Source organism: Anser brachyrhynchus, assembly GCF_964034855.1.
Source record: "Anser brachyrhynchus genome assembly, chromosome: W".
In the NCBI taxonomy this organism is placed as follows: domain Eukaryota; kingdom Metazoa; phylum Chordata; class Aves; order Anseriformes; family Anatidae; genus Anser; species Anser brachyrhynchus.
Window position 1 is genome coordinate 15067201 of NC_137704.1, and position 15952 is coordinate 15083152.

Here is a 15952-nt window from a genome sequence, read left to right on the forward strand (position 1 = left end):
CCAGTATTCTACTAGCATCGATGCGGAGTTAGCTTTATCATTTCTATAAGTTGTCCATGGGTCTCTAGTGCTGTAGTAATCAGGAATCAGGGAAATTTCTTATCCACAGACAATTTGAGGTGTACCTGCTCCAGTGCAGATTTATCCTTGGGACACAATCCCTGCTGCAGCATGGACTTATAGTGATGGCGTACTCCCCCCAACCCCAGCTTAAGCAGAGCATTTGGCCTAACCAAATAACCATCAACGGCAGTTGTGATGGATGCGTCCAGTCATGATCTCTATATCCTGGCCAGTGCTGGCCAAAGAAAGCCCAACTCAAGCCAAAATTGGAAGAAAACTAACATCTGTGTCCAAATGTTACCATGAGTCAATCAACTTACACCATAAATTGGGGGGTTATTAATAGCATATACTTCTGCTATAGTATTAGTATAGTACTACTAGTACTATATACTTCTATTCCATAGTAGAAGGTTGCATGTAGTATAGTGCTACTTTTTAATTATTAGAATAGAATAGAATAGAACAGAACAGAACAGAACAGAACAGAACAGAACAGAACAGAACAGAACAGAATAGAATAGAATAGAATAGAATAGAATAGGTTTAGTTCAGTTGGAAGGTGTAGTGGGTTTACGTGGCAAGGTTTTGGTAGCAGGGGGGCTGCAGGGGTGGTTTCTGTGAGAAGGATCTAGAAGCTGCCCCATGTTTGGTAAGGGCCCCACTGCTGACCAGAGCTGAGCCAATAAGTGATGTTGTTTTGCGCCTCTGTGAGAGCATATTTAAGACGGGAAAAAAAAAAAAACGCTGCGCCACACACAGCAGCTGGGAGAGTGAGAGGAGTGAGAAACAGCCTTGCAGACACCAAGGTCAGTGAAGAAGGAGGGGGAGAGGTGCTCCAGGTGCTGGAGCAGAAGTCCCCTGCGGCCTGTGGTGAGGACCATGGTGAAGCAGGCTGTCCCCCTGCAGCCCATGGAGTACCAGGGTGGAGCAGGGTTCCAGGCTGCAGCCTGTGGAGGAGACCAGAGTGGAGCAGGTGGACCTGCACCGACGGAGGCTGTGGCCTGTGGAAGACCCCTGTTGGAGCAGATTCTGGGCCGGACCTGTAGCCCGTGGAGAGGAGACCACGCAGGAGCAGGTGACCTGGCAGGAGCTGCTGCCCATGGGGGACCCAGGCTGGAGCAGTTTGCTCCTGAGGGATGGACCCCATGGTACAGACCCATATCTGGAGCAGTTCTTGAAGAGCTGCTGCCTGTGGGAAGCCCACGCCGGATCAGTTCAGCAAGGACTGCATCCCATAGGAGGGACCCCACAGCACAGGGGACGAGAGCGACCGAGAAGGAAAGGCAGAGAAGAAGCGCTATAGACTGACCATAACCCCCATTCCCCCGTTCCCCTGCACTGCTCGGGGGGGGGGGGAGGAGGTGGAAGAGGGTGGATGGGGGGGAAGGTACTTTTGGTTTCTTTCCTTTGTTTCTCGCTTCTCTAGCTTGTTAGTAATAAGCAATAAATCTTACTGTCTCACTACTCTGAGTCTGTTTTGCCTGTCATGATGATTACTGTGCAATCTCCCTGTCCTTATCTCAATCCTTGAGCCCTTTTCATCGTATTTTCTCCCCGTTCCTCTTTGAGGAGGGGGGGTGAGAGAGCGGTTGTGGTGGAGCTCGGCCGCCCACCCGAGTAAAACCACCACAGAAGAGACTGTCAAAGATTATCTAGTCCAACTGCCTGATCTCTTCAGGGCTAACAAAAAGTTAAAGCATATTACTGAGGGCATTGTCCAAATGGCTTTTGAACACTGACAGGCATGGGGCATCAACCACCTTGTTAGGAACCCTTTTCCAGTCTTTGATCACCCTCACAGTGAAGAAATTTTTCTGAACCTCCCCTGGCGTAGCTTTTTGCCATTCCTGTGCGTCCTGTCATCGGTTACCAGGGAGAAGAGACCAGCACCTCCCTCTCCACTTCCCCCATCCTCAGGAAGTTGTATAGAGGAATGAGGTTGCCTCTTAGCCTTCTTTTCTCCAGACTAGACAACTCAAGTGTTACCACCTGTTGCCCTCCTATGGATGCTTTAAAGTATCATAACATCCTTTTTATATTGTGGAGACCAGAACTGTACACAGTGTTCAAGGTGAGGTTGCACCAATGCTAAATATAGTGGAAGAATCACCTCTTTGGCTGGCTATGCTACGTTTAATGCATCCTAAAAATATGGTTTGCCCTCTTGGCTGCCAGGGCACACTACTGACTCATGTTGAGCCTACTGTCGACCAGCACCCCCAGATCACTTTCTGCTGAGCTGCTCTCTAGCCACTCGTCTCCTTGTCTGTACATGCGTCCAGCATTACTCTGCCCCAGGTGCAGCACCTGGCATTTATCTTTGTTGAACTTCATGCCATTGACAATTGTACAATGTTCTAATCTATCTAGATCCCTCTGCAAGGCCTATCGTCCCCCCAGGGGGTCAACAGCACCTCCCAGTTTAGTATCATCAGCTGATACAGCTGTTCCCTTACAATTTCAGTGAGCACAGATAGAAAGTCACTGCTCCCCCAGTCATGGTCCTCCAACTCTGAGGTCTGGGCAGCCCAAGATCTGTCATTACTGTTAAATACTGAGGCAAGAAAGGAATTAAATGCCTCTGTCTTTTCTTTCTCCTTACTTGTTAGGTGACCATCTGCTCCAGGTATGATTCAATATTTTCCTTAGACCTCCTTTTGCTGCTGACATAGCTGAAGAAGCCTTTTTTGTTTTCTGATACCACAGTGGTCAGTGTCAATTCAAATTGAGCTTTGGCTCTTCTTGTTTTCTCTGTGAAGATGCAAACTGCAGCTCTGTGAAGCCAGGCCATGCTTGTAAAGGTCATATATTTTCTTTTTTCTGCCCTAGTTCCAGGAGTTCCCGGTTCAGCCAAGCTGGTCTTCTGCCCTGCTTGCTTGACTTGTGACACAGTGGGATTGCTTGCTCCTGGGCTGTTAAAAGGTGGTTCTTGAAAAGTGACCAGCTCTCATGGACCACAAAATCCTCTAGAGCCGATTCACAGGGGTCACTGCTAACTAGCTTCCTGAGAAGCTTAAAATTTGCTCTCTTAAAGGCCAGGCTGGCAACTCTGATTGAACTTTTCTCCTTACATCAGAAATTTTGAACTCAATTGTGGTGTAAAGACCACACGGACACCAGGGTTCTTTTAGGATCAGTAACTGCTACTACTTTATTGATGACATAACTTTATTATATATGTTGCCTTATCAAGGACAGGTTCCCTTTTTATACCATTCGCCCCACAGCAGTACTTTTCCCTAACCATTCATTGGTCAACAACTTTGCCCGGCAACCGCAAACACCCAGCAACCCCTATGCCCCAACGGCCAGAGTACAAGCCACCCCAGATGGCAAGGCATCTCCTGAATCACCCTTCTTTGTTCCCTCTCAACTCTTTACATTCCTGATGGCCTCATCATTAAGAGTCATGTTATCACCAACCATGGGGCTTGTCGACCCCCATGGCCACATTCCCACACTCAATGAACTCAACTATTTCATGATGACTGTGGCCCAGACAGCCACCTACCATCTCCAACAAGGCCTTCCCTATTCTCAAACAACAGATCTATGAGGGCTCCTTTCCCAGTTGGCTCACTCAGTACTTGTGACAGGAAGTTGTCTTCAACACGCTTCAGGAATTTCCCAGCCTTGCTTGTTACGGCAGCATGATATTCCCAGTTTATGTCTGGGAAGTTGAAGTCTCCCATAAGGATGAGGGCGACTGATCCCGAGATTTCCCCTAATTGCTGGTAGAATAGCTCATCCGTGCCGTTCTCCTGGGTGGGTGGTCAATAGTAAACACCCACAATGATACATGCTTTGCTGTCTGTCCCCTTAATCCTCATCCAGAGGCTCTCTAACACATCATACCTGTGGAGAATAGTCAGACTCAGTGTCACTGGTAAGCACCGGCCTTGGGGAAAAGGGAATTGAGCAGCTTGTTCTTGTTTATCTCTTATACAAACTTTGTGGATGGAGGTCTGCAAGCCTGATATGAGAGGTTGCCAAAGAAGGGAGTCTTGCAGTGGCGGGATGGCTATGTTTTGGCAGCAGAACATAATCTTGAAGGCCACGGTGCCTGAGTGAAACCTTTTGCTTCATTAAGTGTAAAATGAATATTAAAGTTCGCACACCTGAATATGATAATGAGCTTAATGAAGTACATGCTAAACATATATGACTGTAGTACTCGACTCTCCACCCAAATCCCAGGGAAGGATCTCCACATTCCCCAGGGAAGGAATATATAAGGTTAGGATATAAGAGTCTTAGGAGTTAGTATAAAAAAAGTTAATGTTAGGAAAAAAAGTTAGAGTTAGAAAAAAGAAGAGCAGGGGGTGAGAAAAAAGAAACTGGAAACCTAGAAGAGGCAATCAACGGGCTGTGCTCTTTCTCCTCTGCCAAGACAGGTACACCTTCTTGGTAAGCTCTGCGCCTTCACCCTTTGGTGAGGAATACCCGGGACAGCATTTTGCTAGCACTATTATCATATATTAGCGCTATTGAAGTAAGTGTATTTACCACCGGCAATTCCGAATCTGTTATGTCTGTCGTCTTATTAAATAAGATCAACTTTGTGAAACTGTCTCAGTGAAAGCCCTTGGCAGGGCTCTGAGACAGGCAAATGTTTGAGTCTGATAAGTCCCCTTTAATGCGACAGCAAAATTAGAGTACTCAACAGGATTGCCATGGATAAAATGCTGCAAAAATATGTGTGCACCATCCAAAGCAGGAATAGAATGGGCACAAAATTTTTGGAAAGATGAGGACAAAATGATAGAGTGAATAGAACAATGTAGAAATGAGCAAAAATTCTGGAAATGTAAAAGCAAAGTAAATGTTTGTGCAGTACTGGGAGCTTGCTTATTTTGCACGCAAAAGGAAATTAAAGAATTGCAGATGTAGAATATGCTGCATTAAAATCACAAAACGAAGTGCTGAAAACATCACTGGCCTTTGAAAAGGAAAACTGAGAGAAACTAGGGACAGAAAATAGGGAACTTAAAATGCTATTGGCCTCAGCTGAAAGGTGAGAAAAACAACTACAGGAAAAATTAGATCTCTTACTAAATCAGATGCTATCCTCGGTCTCTGCTAAACAAATCCACAAATTAATACCCTAAGCAAATCCAAAGACATGTGATGGAGACATCTGGTATAGTAATGATAACAATGAACTGGTGATAGATTCAGATTATGATTTTACCCCTGAACCTGTACCTTTATGACCGTTAATCAAAACCAAAATTGCAAATGATGGAGATGACAATGTTTGTACTACAGTACGAACCATCCCATGGTCTCTGGCTGAATTAGCAAAGTTGCAGGAAAAATATTCTAGGCACCTGGAGAAATCCAAGATGGAACAGATGTGGCAAGTCTTCCTCCAGGCAGGAGACCAAAATCTATTATGTGAGGAAGAGGCAGGAGGCTATTGGGGCCCTGGAGTGTTTTTTAACATTGCACCAGGTGATCAAAATTACTCATTGATTACACAAGCTGCCTATTGGGCTGGTGGCATAGACCCAAAAGAAAGAGGAGATCCCCTTGTTATTAAGACCTCAGGGTTCTCTGATTTGGCTGCAACTGTGCAAAAAACAGCCTGGATACAAGCGATGTATGAGAGGGATGTGTTAAAGCAGCACTCTCTACTAGCAGTCATGCATTGACAGGGTGGTATCAGACTTGGAAAAAAGAGGTATTATCACTCAAACACATTCCCCTTACAATTCTCCTGTTGGGCTGGTGAAAAAGTCGAATGGACAGTGGCGGCTTACAATTGATTATAAGAGATTGAATGCTAATACTGCACCTTTAACTAACGCTGTGCTAAATATTGCAGAACTGGTAACCCAAATTCAGGGAGAAACACACCCATGGATGGCAACTTTAGATGTTAAAGATGTGTTTTTCGTAATTACACTCCAGGAACATGATAAGGCTCAATTTGCTTTTACTTGGAAAGGGATAGAGAACACCTTTATTAGGCTGCCCGAAGGATATAAACAATCCTCTATTATTGATCACAATGCCTTGCCAAAGGTTTTAACAGAAATCCGCAGCTCACCAGGCATGGTAATATATCAATACATTGATGACATACTGATAAGAGGGAAAAATGCAGAGGGAGTCATACCACACCATGCCATACCACAAGATCTGCCAGACTAAAAGGCACATGCACCCTATACACTGTCAGCATAGTACCTGGGGTGGGTGGAGGGAGGACAACCTCTTTTAATGGAGCTTGCAAAGCAGGATAAGCAGCAGAGGGTGCAGAAGGAGAAAGAGAGGAAGAATCCAAAGGCAGTATGTGTTGTTCACTGATGGATAGAATGTTTGAAAGACGTATGCCCTGACCCTGGCAATACCAGAGAACTCCACCAGCTTGCTGCACTCTTCTGAGGTCTGGCTTACGCCTATCAAATGGTAATTAACACTGCCCATCACCCTCAAGGGGATGGGGAAGTTTCTGAATTCGATGACGAGATAACACACACTGTGACCACCCCAGAGGACCAACCATCTGTACTGGGTCTGGCTGGGATGTTAACTTTCCCTGCAGCAGCCCATACAGTGCTGCGCTCTGCACTCGTAGCTAGAACAGCAGTGGTATCACACCAGTGTTGTGTCTGCTGCTGAGCAGTGCTGGCACATCATCAGGACTCTCTCTAACCCTCCTAGGGGGTGGGCAAAAAAGTGAGAAAGAAACATCACCAGGGCAGCTGACCTAAACCAACCAAAGGGATATTCCATACCATATGATGTCACACTCAGCAATAAAAGGTGGAAAAAGGAAGAAGAGGGGAGGGGTGGGCTCTCATTGCAAAAACATCTGTCCTCCCGAACACCGGCTACATGCGTTGAGGCCCTGCTTCAGGGACGTGGTCAAGCATCACTGATTTGTGGGAAGTAGAGAATAATTTATTTCCTCTGCACTTCCACATAGCCTTTACCTGTTTTGTTTTGTTTTGTTTTTTCCCTTTCCCCCTCCCTTTTCCCCTTTCCCTTTTTTCCCTTTAGTTAAATTATTTGATTATTAATAATCTTTCCTTAATAATTATTTTTTCCCTTTAATTAAATTATCCTTATCTCAATCCGTGAGCTGTTCTTTCCTTTACTTCTTCCCCTCCTCTTCTAAGGAAGGGGGGAAGGGGAGTGAGAGAGCGGCTGTGGTGTTCAGCTGCCTAGCACGGTAAAACCACCGCAGTCCTTTTTGGCGCCCAACTTCGGGCTCGAAGGGTTGAGATAACAAAAGAATTGATTAAAACTCTTACAACTAACACACTTACTTGCTAGTCACCATGTTCAGTGTCCTGTTAATATTGGCCTGTTTGATCATGTGTCACGTAATCCGTGTCATGTTCTCCTTTCTCCTCTATATCCGATCTGAGAATGTGCTACAATCTGTGTTGTTTGTTGTTTTTTTTTTAATTCGCTGTGCTGCCAAGCACTGGCCTTGAGTTTAATCTGGCATTCAGGCTCTGCACTGTTATTATTTGGGTCTCATGGAAACGATCTTTTAGAGAATATTCAGAATTACACTGCCTTCCTTTCCTCATCTGGAAGTCAGTTTATGAATAATATCAGGAATGGTGCCTCCTCCTTTTTTCACAGTGGGCTAATTACAACAGTTTCTGAGTATTTTGAATATCCATGTGTAACCCATATATTGCTATTTCTAATTCTGAACAACGGGTTTCCTCTTCTCTCTAAGATTAATCGATTGTTTAGAAAGCTTACCCGGGAATCTGTCCCGAAACAGTCTGGTGGCAGGTGGCAAGGTGTGTGGGAGGATATCGGCAGGTACCTGTCACGGGTGTCTCCTCCAATAGTTTTGAACTTCACCCCTGAACATGTGCAAAATCCTAAAAACCTGATAGAGTGTTTGAGAGTCGTATGCCCTGACCCTGACAATGCCGGAGAACGACAGCTTGCAGCATTGTGCTGGGTCCTGGCTTACTCCTATCAAACACTATTTAACGCCATCCAGCACCTTGAAGAGAGGGAGGAAGTCTCTGAATCTGATGACCAGATAACACATGCTGTGACTGACCCAGAGGATCAACCAACTATGGTATCAGTCTCCCCCATAGTCAAGTCAAAACAATGGAAATGGAAGTCAGCTCGTTTAGTAAGGGAAGAAGACTCTCCTAAGAAGGAGGGAGAAGGGGAAAAGACAGGCACCTCTAAAGCAGAGCCATCACAAAAACAGCAGGAAGAAGAGATGGAAATCATAAAGGAATCAGAAACCACTCGATCCCTATCCCTGAGTGAGTTGCGAGAAATATGAAAGGATTTTGGTCGACACCCAGGTGAGCACATCCTCACCTGGCTGCTTTGATGCTGGGATGCTGGGGCCAATAGCCAACAATTAGAAGGCAGTGAAGCCAAGCAGCTGGGATCCCTCTCTAGAGAAAGGCTCATTGACAAAGGAATTGGGAGAGAGAGACAGGTTGTCAGCCTCTGGAGGCGACTCCTGGCAGCTGTGAAAGAAAGGTATCCCCATAAGGAAGATACTGTATGTCAAGTAGGCAAGTGGGCCACCATGGAGAAAGGTCTCCAGCATCTGCGGGAATTAGCTGTGCTGGAGATGATTTATAGTGATTTAGACAATGACCAGACACCTCAAGATCCCGATGAAGTCCAGTGCACAACATCCATGTGGCGTAAATTGGTGCGGAGTGCACCATCATCACATGCCAGTACGCTGGCAATATTTAATTGGGATGAGGGGATGGGACCAACAGTGTATACTCTGTCCTGCCAGCTTCAAAAATATGAAGACAACCTCTCTGCTCCGCTACGGGCCAATGTCTCAGCTGTGGAGAAACTGTCCAAAAGACTTGACTACCTCGTAGAACGAGCATATCCCTCCTCATCCAGACGGAGTGATATTTCAGCAACTAAGAATCAGTATTTTCCTGCTCGAGAGAGAGAGTACCCAAGACGCACACCACGTGGCACCTCGTGGTTTTATCTGCATGACCACGGGGAAGATATGAGGAAATGGGATGGTGTACCTACTTCAACCCTAGCTGCTCGGGTGCGTGAACTGAAAGGAAATACAGCAGCAAGAAGACGGTCTCCTAAGAAAAATGCTGCTCCAGTTTCTGTTGGGCAGTTCCCCAGAGGCAGTAGAAGGGCTGATGTTATTCTTGACCCTGATGAAGGAACCTCTGCTTCTCATTTTCAAGAATTAAGTGGCAGACACTCCAACCAGGACTAGAGGGGCCCTGCCTCTGGCCAAGTAGAGGAGAGGGATAACCGGATTTATTGGACTGTGTGTATCTGATGGCCTGGCACATTGGAACCACAAGAATACAAAGCTTTAGTGGACACTGGCGCACAATGTACCTTAATGCCATCAGGCTACCAAGGGACAGAACATATCTGTATCTCTGGAGTAACAGGGGGATCCCAACAGCTAACTGTATTGGACGCTGAAGCGAGTCTAACTGGGAATGAGTGGCAAAAGCACCCCATCGTGACTGGCCTGGAGGCTCCATGCATCCTTGGCATAGACTACCTCAAGAGAGGGTACTTCAAGGATCCAAAAGGGTACCGGTGGGCTTTCAGCACAGAGAAGATTAGGCAGCTGTCTACCCTGCCTGGCCTTTCAGAAGACCCTTCCGTTGTAGGATTGCTGAAGGTTGAAGAACAGCAGGTACCAATCGCTACCACAACGGTGCACCGAAGGCAATATTGCACCAACCGAGACTCCCTGCTCCCCATCCATGAGTTGGATCATCGACTGGAGAGCCAAGGAGTGATCAGCAAGACTCACTCACCCTTTAATAGTCCCATATGGCCAGTGCGAAAGTCTAATGGCGAGTGGAGGCTAACGGTGGACTATCACGGCCTGAACAAAGTCACGCCACCGCTGAGTGCTGCAGTGCCAGACATGCTAGAACTCCAGTACGAACTAGAGTCAAAGGCAGCCAAGTGGTACGCCACAATTGATATCGCTAATGCATTTTTCTCCATCCCTTTGGCAGCAGCATGCAGGCTGCAGCTTGCTTTCACTTGGAGGGGCATCCAATACACCTGGAATCGGCTGCCTCAGGGGTGGAAACACAGCCCTACCATTTGCCATGGACTGATCCAGACGACACTGGAACAGGGGGACACTCCTGAACACCTGCAGTACATCGATGATATCATCGTGTGGGGTAATAGAGCAGAAGAAGTTTTTGAGAAAGGGAAGAAAATAATTCAAATTCTCCTGAAAGCTGGTTTTGCTATTAAACAGAATAAGGTCAAGGGACTTGCACATGAAATCCAGTTCTTGGCGGTAAAATGGCAAGATGGACGTCGCCATATTCCAATGGATTTGATCAACAAAATAACGGCAATGTCTCCGCCAACTAGCAAAAAAGAAACGCAAGCTTTCCTAGGCCTGGTGGGATTCTGGAGAATGCATGTTCCAGGCTATAGTCAGCTTGTGAGTCCTCTATATCGAGTGACTCGAAAGAGGAACTATTTTGAGTGGGGCCCCGAGCAACAACAGGCCTTTGAACAAATCAAACAAGAAATAGCTCGTGCAGTGGCCCTTGGGCCTGTGTGTACCAGACCAGCTGTGCAAAACATACTTTACACTGCAGCTGGGGATCATAGCCTCACCTGGAGCCTCTGGCAGAAAACCCCAGGAGAAACTCGACCTCTGGGGTTCTGGAGCCGGGGCTATCGAGGATCAGAAGCCAATTACACTCCAACTCAAAAGGAGATACTAACGGCATATGAGGATGTTCGAGCTGCTTCAGAAGTTGTGGGTACAGAAGCACAACTCCTCTTGGCCCCACGGCTACCTGTGTTACACTGGATGTTCAAAGGGAAAATTCCCACTACACACCATGCGACTGACGCTTCGTGGAGCAAGTGGATAGCGTTAATTACACAGCGAGCTCGAATGGGGAAACCTAATCGCCCAGGAATTCTGGAAGAGATCATGGACTGGCCGGAAGGCAGAGATTTCGGAGTGCCGACAGAAGAGGTAACCTGTGCTGAAGACGCACCACCATATAATGAGTTGCCAGAAGACAGAAAGCAGTATGTGTTGTTTACTGACGGATCCTGCCGTGTGGTAGGGAGCCATCGGAAATGGAAAGCTGCTGTGTGGAGTCCCACACGATGAGTCATGGAGGCCATGGAAGGGGAAGGCGAGTCGAGTCAGTATGCAGAAGTAAAAGCCATACAACTAGCCCTAGAAATTGCCAAAAGAGAAAAATGGCCAGTACTGTATCTCTACGCTGACTCATGGATGGTGGCAAATGCTCTGTGGGGGTGGCTGCAGCAATGGAAACAGAGCAACTGGCAGCGCAGAGGTAAACCTATCTGGGCTGCTACCCTGTGGCAAGATATTGCTGCTCGGGTAGAAAACCTGGATGTAAAGGTATGTCATGTACATGCTCACATGCCTAAGAATCGTGCCACTGAAGAACATCAGAATAACGCAGAGGTGGATTGAGCTTCGAAAATTGAAGTGGCTCAGGTGGATCTGGACTGGGGACGTAAGGGTGAGCTGTTTGTAGCTCGATGGGCCCATGAAACATCGGGACATCTAGGGAGGGATGCCACATACAGATGGGCTCGTGATCGAGGGGTGGACCTGACCATTGAGGCCATCACACAGGTTACCCTTGAGTGTGAGACCTGTGCTGCAATCAAATGAGCCATGAGGGTAAAGTCTCCCTGGAACAGGGGAAGATGGCTTGGATTTCAATACGGTGAGGCCTGGCAGATTGACTACATCGGACCACTCCCACAACCCCGCCAAGGCACACGGTACATACACACCATGGTAGAAGCAACTACTGGGTGGCTGGAAACAAACCTTGTAAACCGTGCCACCGGACGAAACACTATCTTGGGCCGGGAAAGACAAGTGCTGTGGCGACATGGTACACCAGAGAGAATTGAGTCCGACAATGGGAGTCACTTCCAAAACAATTTGGTCACCTCCTGGGCCAAGAGACATGGCATTGAGTGGGTGTATCACATCCCTTATCACCCACAAGCCTCTGGGAAGGTTGAGAGGTACAATGGACTGTTAAAAACTATGTTACGAGCACTGGGTGCTGGGACGTGGAAACACTGGGACAGAAATCTACCAGAGGCCGCTTGGCTAGTTAACCACAGGGGGTCTGACAGCCATCCTGGTCCTGCTGAAACAAAACCCCTACACACTGTGGGAGAAGCTAAAGTCCCTGTAGTGCATGTAGGGAAGTGGATGGGGAAGGCAGCGTGAGTTGCTACTGCCATGGGAAAAGGCAAACCCACTCGTGGGATTGTCTTCGCCCAAGGACCAGGGTACACCTGGTGGGTAATGAAAAAGAAAAATAATCTGTAATCTAAGTTATGTGTTGTAGGAGGACACTGCAGAACCCACGACAGGCCAACTTCGCAAGAAACTGGGCAAGTGCAGCAGTGATGTGAGCTAAGCTGGTGCTGGCATCAAGAAAACCAACTTCGCCTGCCCTGAGTGACCACTTTGACAGATGAAGCTGAAACCATCAACAGTTTTTATGAACATTTTGGGGAAAGGCCTATGGGATGAAAACAAGTATGGACAGGGAACAATCATGATGAGAATATCTATATACTAAAGTATGTGGGACCTGAGCGTGTGTCCTGGTTCCAGTTAGGACAGAGTTAATTTTTCCTCATAGTAGCTGGTAGGGTGCTATGTTTTGGATTAGGATGAGAAGAGCGCTGATAACATGCTGATGTTTTAATTGTTGCAGAGCAGTGTTTACACCAGGCCAAGGACTTTTCGGCTTCTCGCTCTGTCCTGCCAGCGAGCAGGCTAGGGGTGCAGCAGGAGCTGGGAGGGGACAGACCCAGGACAGCTGACCCAAACTGGCCAAAGGGGTATTCCATACCATCTGACGTCATGCTAAACAATATATAGGGGTGGCTGGCCGGGGTGGGGGGGCCGGCTGCTCGGGGATAAGCTGGGCATCGGTCAGCGGGTGGTGAGCAATTGCATTGTGCATCACTTGTTTTCTTACACATTATTATTATTAATACTATTATCATTATCACTATTATTATTATTATTGTTATTATTATATTCCTGTCTTAATAAACTGTCTTTATCTCAACTCACCGGCTTCACTTTCCCGTTTCTCTCCCCCATCCCAGAGAGGGAGGGGGGAGGGTGAGCGAACGGCTGTGTGGTGTTTAGCTGCCGGCCGGGTTAAACCACAACAGTCCTTTTGGCGCCCAATGTGGGGCTCGAAGGGTTGAGATATCGACAGATTTGACCAGAGGGTGTTAAACTAAAATTGGTATAAGTATTGGACCTGCTTAATAGTTGCTAGTCACGATGTTGATTGCCTTAATCTCCAGTCTGCTGTGCCTGTTTTCCAAATTGAGTTTTATAGCGCGTTACTTTCTGTATGTGCTCCCTGTTGCACTGTTTATCCTTTCCGGGCCCTGGTTTAAGATTGTTATGGTACTGTGCGGTGTAACAATGGCTTATGAAATGATGAAATATCTGGTTACGACTCTAACCTGGTATTTGTACTCAGCACTGACGTCGACTCTATACTTTGGAAACCATATCTCGGAAACTATTAGCAATTACACCTATTGCCTGTTTTCATTAGGGAGCCAATCTGTGAAGGGGACAGGGGAAGACATGTTTCCCTACCTGTTCACTCTCCCTTTCTCCTTCACCACCCTCTTATCCCCCGAGCTAGTTACGGTGGTTCTCCGAGATGTTGAATATCCTTGGGATACTCAGACCAGCCTGCTCTTGTTGTTATGTCTCCTGAATGCGCTTCAGGTTTTGTTGAGGGTTAAACAACTACTTAGGAATCTCACCCAGAGATCTGTCTTGAGGCGGGATAGTTGCAAGTGGCAGGGAGTGTGGGAGGATATGGTCAGGCTTCTGAGCAGTGGTCACCTCCAGTGTTTTGGACATTCACCCCTGAACAACTGCAAAATCCTAAAAAGCTGGCAGAATGCTTGAAAAAAAGGTGTCATGACTCTGGCAGTTCCAAAGTGACACAAATCACTGTAGCGTGCTGGGGTCTGGCTTGTGCCTATCGAGCTGCAATTGATGCTACTATCAACCTAGTGACAGACCCTGCAGCCGCTCCAGCTCCTGCAGCCGCTCCAGTTCCAGCTCCTGCAGCCGCTCCAGCTCCAGCCCCTGCAGCCGCTCCAGCTCCAGCCCCTGCAGCCGCTCCAGCTCCAGCCCCTGCAGCCGCTCCAGCTCCTGCAGCCGCTCCAGCTCCAGCTCCTGCAGCCGCTCCAGCTCCAGCTCCTGCAGCCGCTCCAGCTCCTGCAGCCACTCCAGCTCCAGCTCCTGCAGCCGCTCCAGCTCCTGCAGCCGCTCCAGCTCCAGCTCCTGCAGCTGCTCCAGCTCCTGCAGCTGCTCCAGCTCCTGCAGCCGCTCCAGTTCCAGCTCCTGCAGCCGCTCCAGCTCCAGCTCCTGCAGCCGCTCCAGCTCCAGCTCCTGCAGCTGCTCTAGCTCCTGCAGCCGCTCCAGTTCCTGCAGCCGTTCCAGCTCCAGCTCCTGCAGCCACTCCAGCTCCAGCTCCTCCAGCCGCTCCAGCCCCTGCAGCAGCTCCGGCTCCTGCAGCTGCTCCCACTCCTGTGGCTGGGTCAGAGAAACGAGCTGTAGCAGTGCAAGTTGACCCCGCAGAGGGTATTCCAACCCCTGTGGCAAACCCTGTGGCTGGGTCAGAGAAACGAGCTGTAGCAGTGCAAGTTGCCCCTGTAGACAAGGTGAAAAAATGGTATAGAGACTCAGGTTGTTTAGAACGCAGACAGTCTTCTGCTAAGTCTGGGCATAGTGAAGACGAGGCTGGGCCATCAAAGGTGCAGGAGACAGAAGATGAGGATGAGGATGTCGAAAAATCAACAGTAACTACCCGGACTCTATACCAGCGTGAGCTACGAGATGTGCGAAACGATTTTGGTCGCTGTATAGGTGAGCAGCTTGTCACCTGGCTGCTCCGGTGCTGGGACACCGGAGCCAATTATGTGGAATTAGAGGGCAAGGAAGCCAGGCGGCTGGGATCCCTTGCTAGAGACGCATGCATTGACAAAGCAATTGGAGATGGAGAACGATCTCGCAGCCTCTGGAGGCGTCTCCTGTCAGCTGTGAAGGAAAGGTATCCCTTCAAGGAAGAACTTGTATGTCTACCAGGCAAATGGACCACCATGGAGAAGGGAATTCAGTACCTGAGGGAATTGGCCGTACGGGAAGTAATTTATAAGGACCTAGACGACGCACAAACATCCACAGATCCAGATGAAGTCCGGTGTACACCACCCATGTGGCGGAAGTTTGTACGGAGTGCACCATCATCATATGCCAGTTCATTGGCAATACTAACCTGGAAAGAGGAGGAGAATCCCCCAGTGAATGAAGTGACTAAAATACTCCGGCAGTACGAAGGAAATCTCTCCTCTTCCCTACAGGCCTGTGTCTCGGCTGTGGAGAAACTCTCTGAAGAGGTCCACCAACTTAAAGAGAATTTATCTTCCCCTCCACCTGAACGAACCAGTGTCCACCAGCTAAAAGAGAATACTTTGGAGAAACTTTCTGAAAAGATCCACCAACTTGAAGAGAGATTATTTTCCTTCCCACCTGTACAAACCAGTGTCTCAGCTATTAGGGGTAGACGTTCATCTATACAAGGAAGACAATATGGTGGGCACACACACCGCGCCACCCTGTGGTTTTACCTACGTGACCATGGAGAGGACATGAGAAAATGGGATGGAAAATCTACTGCGACCCTAGAGGCACGGGTACGTGAATTGCAAAAGAAAACAATAGGGAAAAAGGGATTCTCTGAAAAGTTTGCTGCTCCAACTTCCAGCAGGCAGTCCTTTAAACACAGAAACGAAGATTCTGACCAGGACTAGAGGGGCCCTGCCTCCA